This window comes from Alligator sinensis, unplaced genomic scaffold, assembly GCF_000455745.1.
Source record: "Alligator sinensis unplaced genomic scaffold, ASM45574v1 scaffold418_2, whole genome shotgun sequence".
Classification (NCBI taxonomy): Eukaryota; Metazoa; Chordata; order Crocodylia; family Alligatoridae; genus Alligator; species Alligator sinensis.
In genome coordinates, this window is record NW_005842682.1 from 178,550 (window position 1) to 195,050 (window position 16,501).

Below are 16,501 nucleotides of genomic sequence, written 5' to 3' on the forward strand. Positions count from 1 at the left end.
GATCCTGTCAAAAATTGGCTGTCCACAAAAGGTGCTCTCCCTAATTCAAGGAGTTCCATGAGAGAATGAAAGCAACCATCCAGTACGAAAACAAAACATCTTCCGAGTTTAGCATTGATATTAGCACGAAGCAAGGCTGTGTTTTAGTGCCTACCAGCTTTGGCATCTTCTCTATCCTTCTCAGGTATGCTTTTGGAAACTATCAACGTGGCTATCAACTAACTGAATTGAGGATGGATAGCAGCTTGTTCAACAAATTCATAGAAAATTAGGGTTGATAGAGACCTCAGGAGGCCATCTAATCCAATTCCCTGCTCAAAGCAGGACTATCCCCAACTAGATCATCCCAGCCAAAGTTGTCTAGCAAGGATGGAACTTCCACCACCTCTCCGGGTAACCTGTTCCAGTGTTTTACTACCCTCCTAGTGAGAAAAAAAGTCTTCCTAATATCTAACCTAAACTTCCCTGGCTGCAACTTGAGACCATTGCTCCTTGTTCTGTCATCTGCCACCACTGAGAACAGTCTAACTCCATCCTCTTTTGAACCCCCATTCAGGTAGTTGAAGGCTATTAAATTCCCCTTCACTCTTGTCTTCTCTAGACTAAATAAATCCAGTTCCCCTGGCCTGTCCTCATGTCATGTCCCCAGCCCCCACACTATTTTTATTGCTGTCCACTGGACTCTCTCTAATTTGTCCACATCTTTTCTGTAGTGGGGGGTCCAAAACTGAACACAGTATTCCAGATGTGGCCTCGCCAGTGCTGAATAGAGGGGAATAATCACTTCCATTGACCTACTGGTAACACACCTACCAATGCAGCCCAGTATGCCGTTAGCCTTCTTGGTGACAAGGGCACACTGCTGGCTCATATTCAGCTTATTGTCCACTGTAACCCCCAGGTCTTTTTCTGCAGAGCTGCTGCCCAGCCAGTCTGCCCCCAGCCTGTCCTGGTGCATGGGATTGTTCCTTCCTAAGTGCAGGACTTTGCACTTGTCCTTGTTTAACCTCATAAGATTCCTTTTGGCTGAATCCTCCAATTTGTCTAGGTCACTCTGAATTCTAACCCTACCCTCCAGCATATCTACTACTCCCCCCACCTTGATGTCATCTGTAAACTTGCTGAGGGTGCACTATATGCCATCTTCCAGGTTGCTGATGAAGACATTGAACAAAACCATCCCCAGGACTGACCCCTGGGGCACCCTGCTTGATACCAGCTACCAACTAGATATTGAACCATTGATTACTACTCTTCGAGCCCGATACTCCAGCCAGTTTTCTATCCACCTGAAGTTCATTCATCCAGCCTATCCTTCCTTAGCTTGCCTGTGAAGATGTTGTGGGAGATTGCATCAAAAACCTTGCTAAAATCAAGGTACACCACATCCACTGGTCTCCCCGCATCCACAGAGCCAGTCCTCTCATCATAGAATGCAATCAGGTTGGTCAGGCATGACTTGATCCTGGTGAATCCATGCCGACTGTTCCTAATTCCTCCAAGTGCTTAGAAATGAATTTCTTGAGGATAATTTTCCATGAATTTTGCAGGGACTGAGGTGAGGCTGACTGGCCTGTAGTTCTCTGGATCCTCCTTTTTCCCTTTCTTAAATATGGACACCATGTTTACCCTTTTCCAATCATCTGGGACCTCTCCTGATGGCCATGAGTTTTCAAAGATGCTGGCCACTGGCTCTGCAATCACATCAGCCAACTCTCTCAATGTCCTTGGGTGCATCCCATCTGGCCCCATGGACTTGTACACATCCAGCTTTTCTAATTAGTCCCTAACCTGTTCTTTCACCATTGAAGGCTGCTCACCTCCTTCCCAAACTGTGCTGTCTGGTGCCATAGTGTTGACTGGGAGCTGACCTTGCTTATGAAGACTGAGGCAAAGAGGGCATTGAGCACTTTAGTCTTTTCTGCATCCTCTGTCACAAGGTTGCCTCCCCCACTCAGTAAGGGACCCACACTTTCCCTGATCCTCCTCTTGCTACCAACATACTTACTGAAACGCTTCTTGTTACCCTTCAAAGCCCTTGCTAGCTGCAACTCCAATTGCATCTTGGCTTTCCTGACTTCATTCCTGCATGCCTGAACAATACTCTTATACTTCTCCCTAGTTGTTTGTCCAAGTTTCCACTTATAAGCTTCCTTTTTGTGATTTAATTTACTGATTTAGTTTACATCAGACTATTTCAGAGCAAAAGGCGTGTCACCCAGCTCACTATTCGGGATCTGCTCTTTGCGGATAATGCCGCATTCATTTTCAACTCACCTGATGAATTGTAAATCATGATGAACAAGTTCTCTGATGAGTGCACCAACTTTGGCATGGCAAATCGGTATCAAGAAAACAGCTGTCATATTGCAGGGCATCAACATCCCACCTAAAATCTACATCAATAATGAAGCTCTGGACAGCGTAGATCACTTCTGCTATCTCTGTTCAACTCTTACCAGCTCACTTAGTCTTGATAGAGAACTTGGTGTAAGAACTGGCAAAGCCTTTATCACCTTTGGCAAACTTGCCTCATGTGTCTAGAACAACAAGCTGCTAACCCTGAACACAAAGCTGTCCATCTATCAGGCTTGTGTCCTCAGTACCCTCCTTTATGGCTGTGAAAACTGGGTCCCATACTGCAAGCAGGAGTGGGGATTGAACAGCTTCCACCTTTGCTGTCTTAGAAAAATCCTTGAAGTCACTTGGGACCAATTGATCACCAACAACGAGATCCTTGAGAGGACCAGCTTACAGCCTATGCTGGACGCTCACAAGCTTTGCTAGGTAGGACATGTGGAATGCATGCTCAAGGTCATCTGTTAAAGGCTGGGCTTTATGGCCAACTCAAGAACTGCCCATGACTCAGTAGAAAGCCAAAGCTCCGATACAGCGAAAAGGTCAAGCTAGGTCTCAAGAAATTCAGCATTCCCAGTGACAACTGGGAGAACCTTGCCCACAACTACTCAGTCTGAAGAAGCTGGGTCAAAGCTGGTGCAGTCACTGTGGAGAACAATCAGAGAGCCTAAGCTGAGGCCCGCAGGCAAGCCAGGAAGCAGAGTGTGCATCAACCTCCATCTCACGAGCAGACCTATAGCCACTGTGGAAAGGCTTGTCACTCGTGCACTGGGCTCTTCTCCAACACCACTGACTGACTGACTTTTTTGTCACATTTCCTTTCATCTGTCAAGATGATGGATGGCTATATTTAATTGCACAAGGGCCAGGCAATGGGAGCGGAGGGAGCAGCTGGGTAGCGAGAGCCTGAGCCTGCCCTTAGCTGTTTATCTCCTCTCACTGCCTGGGGTACCCTTCAAAAGACCCCATGGCACCCCAGGATACTCCACCCCAATAGCCTGGTTGAGAATCAATGAATTACAGCATCTCTTTAAAAAATACATCCAATTCTGCTGTAAAAATATTCAAAAATGGGAAATCCCCGGCAAACTCTCTTTAAACAAGCTTGCTTATTTCCCATCACAAACTCTTAGGAAGGGGCAGTGGCAGGAATCTCTTCTTTTCCCAAAAGGCGATTGGCCCTTGTAAGAATGGACTCAAGTGAAGTGTAATTTACAAAAATGAGATAGGCAGGGGATAGGTGGAGAGAAAGTCATCAGAACTACAGTGAGGGTAATATAGCCCTCCTCATCTCCTGCCCCGCACCCCCCTTTTTCAGGACTGCATAGAAAAAGTGCAGTGGGCAATACAGGGGTGTTTCTTCTCCAATTCACAGCTTCAGTTCAAAAGTCTAAGATCTGCCAGCAGCCAAGGCAAGCCATTTCCTAGGTGGAACAAGCAAGTCTGAACAAAACCTAGGAAAAATCAGCTGCTCCACTATATTATACCAAAAAGAAGTGTGTGGACAAGAGTATACAGCGAGGACAGCAGTAAAGGATGCTGTTCCTGATAAAAAAAGGGATGCCATTCCATCTGTAAAGTTTTCATGGTCTTTGAGAAACGGCCACGTGAACAAGTTATTCTGGTTTTACATGCCTGTGCTTTTCACACACATCCCTTGTATCATACGGTACATGCTATAGCTAGTTAAGAGATACAAAAAGCCTTCTTAAAAATATGCCCATTTCTCCTAGAAGCATGGTTCCTTCAAACACAGTGCAACCTTGACAAAAAAAAATAGGTTGCAATAATTGTAATGTTTCCTCTCTGCCTATGACTACTGATGCTGCAGACCCACATTAGAAAAATGTTTTGTGAATTTTAAGACTAGAGAAGTTGATAATCACATAGAATAAATAGGGTGCCTAATTTAACCTGGAATTTCACTCCTTAGCCACCATTTGTTTCCCTAACATGAATGCAGTGACAGATGCTGCAGCATTAACATGGATTCCCATACATTTCAGATGTTTCCCATTCCATTATCTTTCATTTGGAATGAAAGATATCTTTCCATTATCTTCCATTATCTGCCATTCCTTCATCTAGGCAGCTGACAGGTTCTTCTCTTCCCTAGATCCGTGTACACAAATATGTGTTTAGCAGAAGCCCACACAGGTGTCAGTCATACTAGTGCGAGAGAAAAAATGTTCTGTTGGAAATGTATGCATCTTTGTTTATTTCTACAAAACAAACACAGCCCAGATATTCATCATTTATCCAGTCTCAACCCCATATCTAGTAAACAGCAGCACAACAGTGGGATCCCTGAAAAAAGCAAGAAGCAAATAAGACAGTATTTACTCCAAGTACACCTTTCCCATTACAGTCAAATAGGTTATCAAATAATTGCTGAATGACTTCTTTTGGAGGTGGTGATACTTTATGTATATTAATAGTCTTCACCATGGAACATCATGGGCAAAACAGAGAACTAGGTAAGGGTACAGGAGACAGAAAAGATGATATGAGGGAAGCTTGAGCAAAAATGTAGGGAGCAAGGGAAACTAAAAGACTAGGGCAGGGATGGAGGCACACAGTTATGAAGAGCCTCAAATGTGAGGAGAAATGTGAACCAAAGAAAAAGGGCAGAGGCCATGCAAAAGCTAAATATTATGGGACAGAAGGACCATGGAGAAAGAAGAAAAAGCAAATGCTTGCTGTAATTTGAATTGCTTGGTGACAGCAGATACAAAAGTGAGAGTAAAGCATAACACAGAGAAGGTATTGTTGCAAGAACAGATTAATAGCTTGGCAGTCAAAACATAGAAGAGACATTTGAAGATGTCAAGAAAGGGGCAGCAGAATATGCCAAAATGTCTGAGGACAGCAGGCAACGAGTAAAAAATGACATCAAAATGACTAGAAAATAGATACAATTAAAAAAATTTGCTCTTAAAGTGACTTTGAAGACATCTAACATCGGTTCTATTTCAAGCTCTATTCATTTGCCCATGGCAATCTGTACACCTACATATTTCTATCAGTATCACTTCTTTCATTCTTCCTTCAAGAAACCCCCCTCTGAAAAAGTCCTCACCCAATCCATAAAGAGTTCAAGCTGCTGTATGCCATGCCCTTTTCACTGTGTGTGTTCTGACTTGGCATTGCTACTGTTCAACCTCCCAGTCACGCAATCAATGTCTGCAAGTATTTCCTCTCCCCTATTCCCTCGCTCCCTGCCATCAATACAAAACATGTCTGACAAAATCCTCCTACCCAAATACACTCATTTCATTACTCCTTGCACAACTTTTTCATTGGCTCTTGTTTCCCTCTGGCTTGTTTTATTCCCGGGCCCTTCTGATTCAAATATCAAGACAGCTGTTAAATTGTCCAAAATATATATACTCCCCCCCCCCCCCAAACACTGGACTAAAAAAACCCCAAAACCTCTGAAAACGTTTGCGTTAAAAAATTTCTCAATTAAATTGCATTCTCTGTCCTAACCCTCCTATTAACATTAAAAAAACACCACTGATTATTGCTTTTACTTAAAAAAACAAAAAGAAGGTCTTCAGGATTGGACTCTGCTCTTATTTATGCTAGCTAGTGTGGATTTACTGGAGATACCAAACAGGTATGAAGAAAGTAAGTCCAAAATATTTTTAGTGACCTGATCATCTGTGAAATTAGATCTTGTTGTTAAATAGCTTTTGTACAACTCTGTAGTTTCCCTTTATGTCAAGAAACAGTTTTATTTGGTTCCAGAATCATAATAATAAATTATATGTAATAATAAGAGTAAAATATCCCATTACTTTTAACCTTTACACACACATTTACTATCTGAAAATTGCATCCATACCCTGGGTAAGCAATCGTATTTTATTGCTTAAGAAACCGAGTCATTTGCTGTGCAAATTTAAGTGGATGTTGAGTGCTACAGAGATCACAGGCCTAGCCACTTTACTTTTCACTGGTATACCTTATTTATGATCAAGCATGAAGCAGGGATTTGGACAAAGAAGGCTGCTTCAATCTGAGATTATAAAGGGCTATGGTGGGAAAGGAGACATGGGAAGAAATCACTTTACAATGGAAAAGGTCAAGCCCTCCTCCACCAATGACAATACACCCTACTGATATAAATTTCAAATGAGTTAAATGACATTTTTGCAGTGTCTTAAAAAAAAAAAAAAAAAAAAAAAAAAAAAAAAAAAAGAAGCAGCTTGCCAGTTCTTTGACTGATCATGATGTTGTTTATTACAACACAAATTTAGTTTAAACCTAGTATCAAGAGATTTAGAGCACCTTTACTGTATCACTGTCTCATTCTGAAGGATTCGAAACTTACTAGGCATCAATCTTGTCAACTGAGAGCCAAACAAAAAATTCATAATGAATAATTTATTCAAAATGTGTTAGCTATTTCTGCTTACAAGCTGTCCAGGATCAGTACTGGTTTCTAAAATTATTCAGTTCTTGACATTTTTTACCAATACTTTTCTGAAATAAAATCTTGGTCTGCATCTTCCTGCAAACATTTAAAATTTAAATGCGTTTTTAATGGATGTATCTGTAACAGTAGCTTTCCTTCCCTGACTAGGTGAAAAATCTTAAAATACAGTTGCCAGTCCCAATAGTCAGTTACTTATTCATTACTTTTTACTTCAATATTCAGTTGAGTTGATGTTTCTCAATCCAATTAATTTGTTTGCTGGAATAGTATGAAAGTGACCATAATGGGGGACACACAATTGACATGAATGTTTAAATTTTAAGACATTTATTCAGTTCTACAGCCATTGGGAAGACATATCATAGGGCAGGGTTTCATAGTTGTTAGGGTTGGAAGGGACCTCAATAGATCATCGAGTCTGACCTGTTGTTGTTTATTCTGTTTTGTTTATTAACTGTTTGATATAGTGAAGTGTAACCAGTTTAGGATTAAGAACTCTGGACCAGATTTGGTAACCATCTATTAGTCACCTTGATGTTTTTGAAATCCCACTAGAGATCTGCATCTTTAAGCACCTTTTATTTTAGATACCTTTAACAAACACTTCCAACCACAAGTCTCAATTGCCATTTCATTCATTTGAGGAGTCACTTTCTGACTCACTGCAACATGCCCACATTTTGTGAACTGCTAGCAAGTTCAGCTGGACTGCCTATATAAGCTCCAATTTCTCTATGGTATGAAAGTGAGCATACTTTCCCCCTTAACTGTAACTAATGATTCTGTCAAAGAGACCTGGCCGATCTAAAAATGCTGTGGTGCATACAACAAGGCACTGATTGTAAACCAGGGGCAATAAGTAACCCCAAGACTCATTTACCCACACAACTTTTTCACCACTCTTCCCTGGCTTCAATCTGTGAATCTAAGTTCTATTGGGCCTTAGACTCTCTGACATCCAGAAAAGGGTTAATCATAGTGTTTTTAATTTGGCAGTACTGATGGCAGCATGAAGACCTTCATATTCCTGGTAAGCCAGTCAAACTCCAGAAACTAATCAACCCCACCCCATACTTGGCAGGGAGTCGTTCTATGGAAAAAGAGTGTCCAACATAGGATATATGTCTGAGTGAATAAGCTTGACAGAACTGCCTGTTTCTTTTTTCCCCACCCAGAATGCACATTATAATACTGTATTTAGCTAAATTTAACTTTAAAAGGTGGTGCCTGTGTTTATCTACTACATTCATGTTAACAGAAACCAAGCTGCTAGCAGGCCAGTTTGTATCAGTTGCAATCACTACGTTGTGTTCAACAGCAGCATTAAGATACACCCACAACAAAAGACTCAAACTGCAAAGCCCTACACACACACACACACACACACACACACCCCCCTCCCAAGGAACTTATTAAAATGTTGCCAACATCCACAGGCAAAGGAGAAATGGAATGCCTAAAGTTATAACCAAATCTTTTAATAATACAACTTGGTATCAGCTATCTGTTGAATGGATACAGTTAATCTAAAACTTCACTTCTATTTTTATAATGGAAAACAGTTAGTCATAGCAAGCTCTGACATTTCCTATGCAACCGCATGTGGCAGCAAGTGCTATTGTTTTGTAGATAAATGACTTTGTAATACACTTAGTCTCAGATCAGTCATTCATAAAACAGCAAATGTGAACAAATGAGCAATGTAACTAGGGACAAGCAACTAGCCTTTAGACCTTTACGAATTAGGCTTGAATATATTTTATCCTCCCACTTCCTCCAGTGGGACTGATATATGGTAAGAGAAGAAAGGAAGCTGCTTTATAAAGACAAGCATGCAAAACTAACCAAATTTTTTTCCACACTGCAGGCATACAATTCAAGTTTGGCCTATAAATTCTGTACTTACTTAAGTTTTTCTAAGGCATGCTGGTTACTAAAGCCAGCACCTCATTTTTTTTTCTGAAGAGTTTACACAGACTAAAAAGTCACTTCGAGATGAAACTCAAAATGTGCTTTTCGAGATGAAACTCGAAATGTGCTTTTCGAGATGAAACTCGAAATGTGCTTTTAAAATGTGCTTGTTGCCACAATGGACTATGAAGTCTCTGGATATTATATAATTAGAGAAGAGGAAAAATAAAATAATTGCCACTGCCCAAAGACAGATTTGACATAACAGTATTTACCCAATAATAAGATGACCCTAAGCCTTTATATAAGAATCCTAATCTCATATTCTACCTACACTGCCCCAGTCTCTACTTCATAGAAAAGTAATCAATCAGGAGAAGCTAATAGCATTGCCAATTTTTACATTTGGAAATTAACAATCTGAGGAAGGAAAGGTTCTTTGGGTAGATGTGATATATCTTTTATTAGACCAACTAAATAGTTGAAAAAAAAGTTCTTTGCAAGCTTTCCGGCACAAACACCCATTTTCAGGCACAGGGAGACTGCAGCTGTTATGAGTTCTCCAGGGTAGAAAAGAGGCTAAAGTGAACAAGAAGTCATGAAGATGCAAATTACTTCAAGTATGGAAGACTAAGGATAGAGATAGGAAGGAAGGGGGTGAAGGCAGGGAAAAGTGTGAAGAAATGCCAGTGGTCAGCTGAAGGCAGGTTACCTGGTGTGTTAGATGTCAGGCACATTGTAATGTGTCATAAATCCAATGTCTAAATTAAGTCCGTGGTTTTTGCATCCCATAGATTTATGAAGTGAAGGTCATAGGCTTGTCTACGAAAGGGGTTTTGCAAGTTCCCTTTGAGGATTAGAACTGAGAGATCAGAAAGAGTGATTGTCTTGTGAGAATTGTGCACCCACAGGTAATTGGATATTTTTGTCTTTGATGGATTTTTGGTGTGCATTCATTCTGGTATGCAATTGATGTTTGGTTTCTCCTACATATTTTCTATTAGAGCATTTGGTGCACTGGATAAGATGCATTACATTTCTGAAGGTGCTGGTATAAGATCCAGGAATGATGATGGCTCTGTTGTGGGGTGTCGTTATTGTGGGCCTGGTGAAGACGTGTTGGTAAGTTTTACATATCTTGTCCCTGCATGGTCTGGATCCATTTGGTGTGGCTTGGGTCATAAGAGGTTTGCTTCTGATGATGAGTTTGGCAAGGTTTGGTGCTTGTTTAAAAGGCTAGGATGGGTGGTTCTGGAAAGATCTCTTTAAGAACTGGGTCTCCTTCTAGTATGGGTTGCAATTGTTTGAGGATTTTCCATATAGATTCCAGGGAAGGATGGTACGTCATAACTAATGATGTGCGATTTGTGGGGATTTTCTTTTTGTACTGCGGCACTTCTTCTTACATCTACCCAAAGAACCTTACCTGCGTATGTCCTTAGACCAAACACAGCTACAACCTACAACCCTGCAACCTGAGGAAGGGCACTTGATGCCCAAAAGTTTGGCCAACAGTTCTCCCAACTATACAGCTGGTCCAATGAAATATATCACAAAAAAGGCTTCTCTCATAATTAAGACTATTATTCAAGAAGAGAACCCTCCTAAGTTTACCTTCCACAAGGCTCCCATACTCTCTGAATTTAAGTCCCTATTAAAGATTGGTTTCTGATGTGTAGTTTACAGTGGATCGAGCTGTCTGAATGGTCTATCCCTGGGTGTACCTACATATGCCCTTAACTGCACAATAGACTAATTTGCTGCGGTGTAAAGCATCACAGTCCACATGTGCAATGCTATTAGACTGTAGCAAACTAATTTTTGTTGCTGTAAGGGAGCACTGTCAAGGACAGTACTATCTTATGGTGGTGAAACAAACTGAGCCTAAGTGCTAGAGTTTATCACGGCGCCTTAATGACATGTAGCTGCACCCTCTATTCATTAATCTATTCCATCAAATCAAATAATCAAATTACCCATCTCAACCAAGCAATGCGAATCATTACAGGAACAATCCGATCCACCCCCCACTCAATGGCTCCCTATTCTTAGTTATATACATCCTCCCCTATTAGGAAGAAAACAAAAATCCTTAATTAAATTAAGGACTAAAATAAAAAATAACCAGCAGCTACCTATTCTTAGGTAACATACATCCTCCCCCATTAGAAAGAAAAAAATGCCACAATTATAGTAGACAAGGTTCCTTGGGTGAATTTGATATCTTTTATTAGACCAACCCAAATGGTTGGAGAATAGTTATTAAGCAAGCTTTCGGGTTCAAAAACCCTTAGTCAGGCTCAGGAAGCTGCAGCAGTTGGTGTGTGCTCTTCCTGGATGGAATGAAAAGTAAACAAGCCAGGGGCTGGGTATACACTGAAATTAAAAATAACCAGCAGCTGTCTACACTCAAAGATGTTTTAAACCCATGATGTCTGAGATAAAAATCTAGACATCTCACTTGGAGAACAGCAATCCAACTTGAGCAAAATTCATTTAACATCCAAGATACCTAGATGCAAGTGGCTCAATTCACCCCCTAATACAGAAATTATTATTACAAATCCTACTATTAGACCAGCTGGTTTTGATTTCCCTAGACATCACAGTAAGTAAAGCTAACCATTAAGGTGTTCCTGTGACTGTCTACAAACTCCCTGGGGGGCACAGCAGGAAATAGAGGATACGATGTTTACCAGCACTTGCATATCAGCAAATCGGATCGGTATTCGCTGATATGACTTGTTAATAATTGGCCAATGGTATCAGCCCCCCCCCCCAAAAAAAATCTTAACTAGTGCTCCTCTAATCCACAGCATATCAGGAAGGAGACAGGTAACACAGCAGCAGATAGGGAAGGAAGCAGAAGGAAGAGAAGCAGATAGGGCAGGGACTGTGAGGCAGGAAGCAGAAAAGGAGAAATTGAGCAGGGAATACAGAGTAGGGACCGCAAACTAGAGCAGCAGATTGAACAGAGGAAAGAAATCAGACTGGTGCTTGGGGAAGATGCAGGGCTAATTTGACATAAGTCAAAAAGGTTGCCCCCATTGATGCTTCTGATTGGAAACTCTAAACAGTAATTTCAGCGCTACAATGAATTACAGGTGAAGTTGTATAAAATGCTTTGCAAAATAACTGGAGAAGAGGCATTCTTTTTAAATCTGAGAAAACATTCCCTAATAAACTTTCAAAAATACATTAATTCTGATTGGGGCATAAGATTTTCTTCATTTTTATTTTTTTTTAAAAGTGTAAAATGCAGGTACTGAATCTAATTCATCACTGTGTTATATACATTTACATTAATATAAAAGGGATTAAGTTCTTGGAGTTATGCTGGTATAAAATTTTAACAATATAGTGGCAAATCAAGTCCAAGGTTTATAACCAAACTTTGCGAGTAATTATAGAGTTTTTGCCATTTAGCAAATTAAGAAAAATATATAGACTTGTCAGTAACTGAAATAGACCCTCTCTGCCTCATTTATTTCAATTGCAAAATGAGGACCTTACTTCAGTCATGGAGTTAGCTGTGTGAAGCCTGATTTTTGCAAAGTGTTCTGCAGCTGAAAGCTGCTCAGTATTACATTGTAGGAATAGAAAACAGTTAAAAGCACTGATTCAAGACAGTATATCCTTTAGCCTTCCAGGAAAGGCAATTCCTGGAAAATCAGATATATCAGCTTTAATGCAGCTAATTCATTCATAGAGAACATTAGCCTAGTGCATAAAACAGGGCAAGGAAAAAATAAAATAAAAATTAACTACTCTTTACCCGATTCTCTGAGATGAGAGGGAATTACCAGCTTTATGTAGTTTACTAACCTTGATCCTCAGGTGAGTCATTCTCCTAATGGAGAGTGAAAGTATCTGTGGGAATTAAATTGGCATTACTTCTAGACGCATGAAGAGTTCTTATCACATCCCTGCTCTCAAATCCTTTCACCAGTTTTCGGCATTGTACCATATCAAATATTTGCTCTACCTCGCCTTCATGAGCCTAATGTTTTCCTATCGCTTAGATCTGATGTTATCAACACTGACTTCCCCACAGTATCTTCCTTATTAAGCTATTCTCTCAAATTTCCCCTACCACTGTCTTGCACTTTCTATTCCGAGTTATGTCCCTAAACTCACTGTCCTACATTGACCCCTTATTAATAACCATTTCTCACATTTTATACCCAACTTCAGAAACATTTATCTTCTAGTTTTACTTTTATGTGTAACCTTGTCTTTTCTGAATTAGTGTTTCATATTGTATTTAGCTTGGACTGTAACACACTCAAGGATAGATGGGAATTTTTTTTTTTCTAAAATGTATACAAGTTTATGGAACTACATATGTGATATCTAATTAATAAACTTATCACCATGTCTTCACTCTGTTTCCCTGCAGAATGAAAAGTGGAGATTTGACCGTGCGATTCACAGGCAGCAATTAGGAAGCCTAAACAATCACCAACACAGTCTCTGAGACCAGAGGCTGTCCCTACTCCTAATTAGAATGGCCAGAATGTATTTAGCAGAATGAGATTTTGCCAGAATATGCTCTTTTACATTTTGCAAAAACAATAGTGTGCGGGCCGGGAGCGACCCGAGCCCTTTTCCGTGCTGCACGCGGGCTGTGGCCAGCAGCCCGGGCACGCTGGGTTGGAGAGGGAAGGCCGTCGAGCTGGAATTAGGCACAAACGCTTAGCGGTAGTGTAAGTAAACAATCTTTTAACCTGAGATGGCAGTGGTGTAGGCTGGAAAACTTGCTTGAGTTGCAGTTACAGACAGACAACAAAACAAAACTCGAACCTGCAGGGCACGAGGGTACGTCGCAAGGGGTTTTCGGCGACGGGAAGATGCAAAACACGAGGGTACATCACAACGGGTTTTCGGCGACGGAAAGATAAACCTGCAGGACTCGAACCCGGGTAGAAGAGCTCTGAGGTCGGTCGTCTGGCAAGGACTCACACGAAGTTTGCTAGGCTCCGTGGGTCCGGTTCTTTTGCGCGCAGGAAGGGATACGTCTAGGCTGCGATTGGCGACGGGGAGAGGCTAGAGGTTGATCAGACCTCTGTTGCCTGCTTGAAATGCGTTGAGTCCGTAAGGATCCGCAGCGCTTAGAGATCTTCACACAGCGTGAAGTCTCCTCCTCCCGGTGTTCGTGGAGTCCTCCAACTTGGGCGGAAACCACTCAAGCCTTTTATACGGCTAGCAAGCCAATCACCAGCCGCCACGTGTGAATAATTTAGAACTGGCCAATAATGGGGCTCAAATTAGCATACAAATGGTGGGAACTCTTTGCAATGAGCATTTCTGTGCTGCAACAAAGAAATGCACCCTGCAAAGAAAGCTTCAAATTGGCGGGGAATTCTCCCTTGCACCAGGGTTCTCTTTTGCAGCAGAAAACTCCACCATGCAAAGAAGCTGTAATTTAGCAGGAACAATTTAGCAGTGTCGAAGCACACAAAAACAAAAATCACACCCTTTGGGTTGTGACAAATAGGTTTTGAAGAAGCTTAACTGGTGCTATTGGAAGAAGAAAGGAAGAGGAAATGTCATATACACGAGAACAGGGGTGGGACAAGTCCGGCCTGCAGGCCAGATCCAGCTCACAGCACACTCCACCCCCCAGCAGCCCCTCCCCACGTTTCATAGTAGTTTGGGGTCAGAAGGGACCTGAACAGATCATCTAGTCTGACCTCCTGCCACTTGCAGGAGCACACGCTGGGATCACACGACCCCAGACAGGTGTTCGTTCAACCTCTTTCTGAATTTACCCAAGGTAGGAGCGAGGACCACTTCCCTAGGAAGTTGGTTCCAGATCCTAGCGACCCTGACAGTGAAATAGTGCCTCCTAATCTCTAACCTGAACCTATTCTCCAGCAGCTTCTGGCCATTGTTCCTCGTCACCCCAGGTGCAGCTCTTCCTATTCCCTGCTGATCTCCCCCAACGAGTTTGTAGGCAGTCACCAAATTCCACCTCAGCCTCCACTTGCTGAGGCTGAACAGGTTCAGGTCCCTCAGCCTCTCCTCATAAGGCCTGCCCTGTTGCCCTCCAGCCAAGCGGGTGGCCCTCCTCTGAACCTTCTCAAGGCAAGCCACATCCTTCTTAAAAGTGCGGTGCCCAGAACTGGATGTTGCTGCAGCTGGTTTCCATGGAGACCTCAGGAGTGGCAGCACCATGACAACACAGGGACAAGGTTTCCAAGGAGACCAGCCCAAGCAGCACTAGCCGGAGCCAAGACAGAGCTGTGATCTGCTGCCTACGTGCCTTGGGGAAAGGTGTCTAGGTAACAGATCTCAGCTCTGCCCCAGCTCTGGACCACGCTGTCACTGCCACAAAATCCTGGCGCTAAAGCAATTCCCTGCCCTGCCAGCATTGCTTGGGCCTATCTCCATGAAAACCCTGGCCCCATGCTGTCATGGCCCCACTGCTCCTGGGATCTCCATGGAAACCAGCCGTAGCAACATGGGTAGGGGCTACTGGCAAGTGGAGCCTGGCCGCTGGCCAGGTCCACCGTGTTGCCCACCCCTGCACTAGAACCTGGAATATGGGATTAAGGAGAACTGGGTTCAGGTCCTTACTCTGGCTGTTTACACATATTCAAAACCCGGTGAATTCTCTTCGGTTTGTTCTCATGGTAGAAAAACTTACCCAGAGCCCTGCGTACACATATTTGAGTGCTGAGGCCCTAAAGAGCAGAAACCTTGCAGTGCTGACAGTGTGTAGCCAGGAGGGTGCCCTGTGCACACCCCATAGTATGGCAGGCTCCCTTAATCTAGCTGGCAACAGATGGCAGCAGTGTATAGGGCAGTCCTGATTGGCTAACCCAGACAGCCCATGGTCAGTTTGTGTTGTCAGCATGTACAGACATTTGCCCTCAGAGGAGAAACTCTCCTGGAAGTGATTTAATCCTAGTTGTTCCCAAGTTATTTTTCTCCTGGAGCAGCCATTTTTGGGAGAAAAAGCAAGGAACTTCTGTATACTCATGGTTCCTCCTAGAAGAGAAGTGACTGTTCCAGGAGAAACTGGATGTCTGTATGAGGTCTCTGCCTGATTTAAAGGAAAAATAAATGCAAAACTTTTCTCTAGAGTACAAGTTCAAATCAGGGTCTTGCAATTTCCCAAGCCACAGCCCAATCACTAAACTACTTGCTCTTCACATCAAAATGTTCAGACTTTGGGGCAGAAACAGACACTGACACAATTATGTTCTTGCAGAACCATGTAGAGGTCATTTTGCTTCAAAAACAGAACAGAACAAAAATAAATGTTGAGATCTCAAGTGTTGCCACAGATCGGACTGTCATCCTCCCATCATTTCTAATCCAAACATCTCCAAAACATTTCCAAACACTTAAATATTTTCTACTACTTCTCTCGCTTTAGAGAAGAGCTCAGGGCAAAGGCCAATTTGGTTTTGAGCAAAGGGACACAATCTTTCACATTATCCTCCCTGAACAATATTTGGGAATGCAGCAAACAGCTTGGGAGAGCCCAAGAGTAGCCTCTTCAAAATGGTTTCCCAGTTGACAAGTTAAAGGAGGAACATTCCATTCCAGTGCTAGGATGCCAGAGGACCTGGAGACGATTCCAAAAAGTTCAGCTGCCTGCCTAGGAAAATGAGAACTGCAGAATGTAAAAATAGTATCAGTAAACCCTAAAGAGGGGCAACTATTTACCTCTGAGAACAGAAAATACTTGGTGGCTTCACAGCCCCCATATACAGCAGCCAGAGCAGCTAATTTGGTCTTTCCTGCATCCTAAAAGGAACAAAACAGGTGAGCTCATTCCTC

General features: G+C 42.2%; 1 protein-coding gene across 8 annotated transcripts in view; it reads right to left on the reverse strand.

Annotated features, from left to right (window-relative positions):
* The window catches only part of TNFAIP8 (TNF alpha induced protein 8), a 99,190-nt gene that overhangs the window by 10,158 nt on the left and 72,531 nt on the right, over window positions 1-16,501 (reverse strand). Inside the window, exon 2 of one of the 8 annotated variants that reach the window (XM_025215897.1) lies at window positions 12,536-12,580. The exons of the other annotated variants lie outside the window; for them this stretch is intronic. The gene's annotated coding sequence lies outside the window, so the exon portion shown is untranslated. The remainder of the gene's footprint in view (window positions 1-12,535; window positions 12,581-16,501) is intronic. 8 annotated transcript variants of the gene reach the window in all.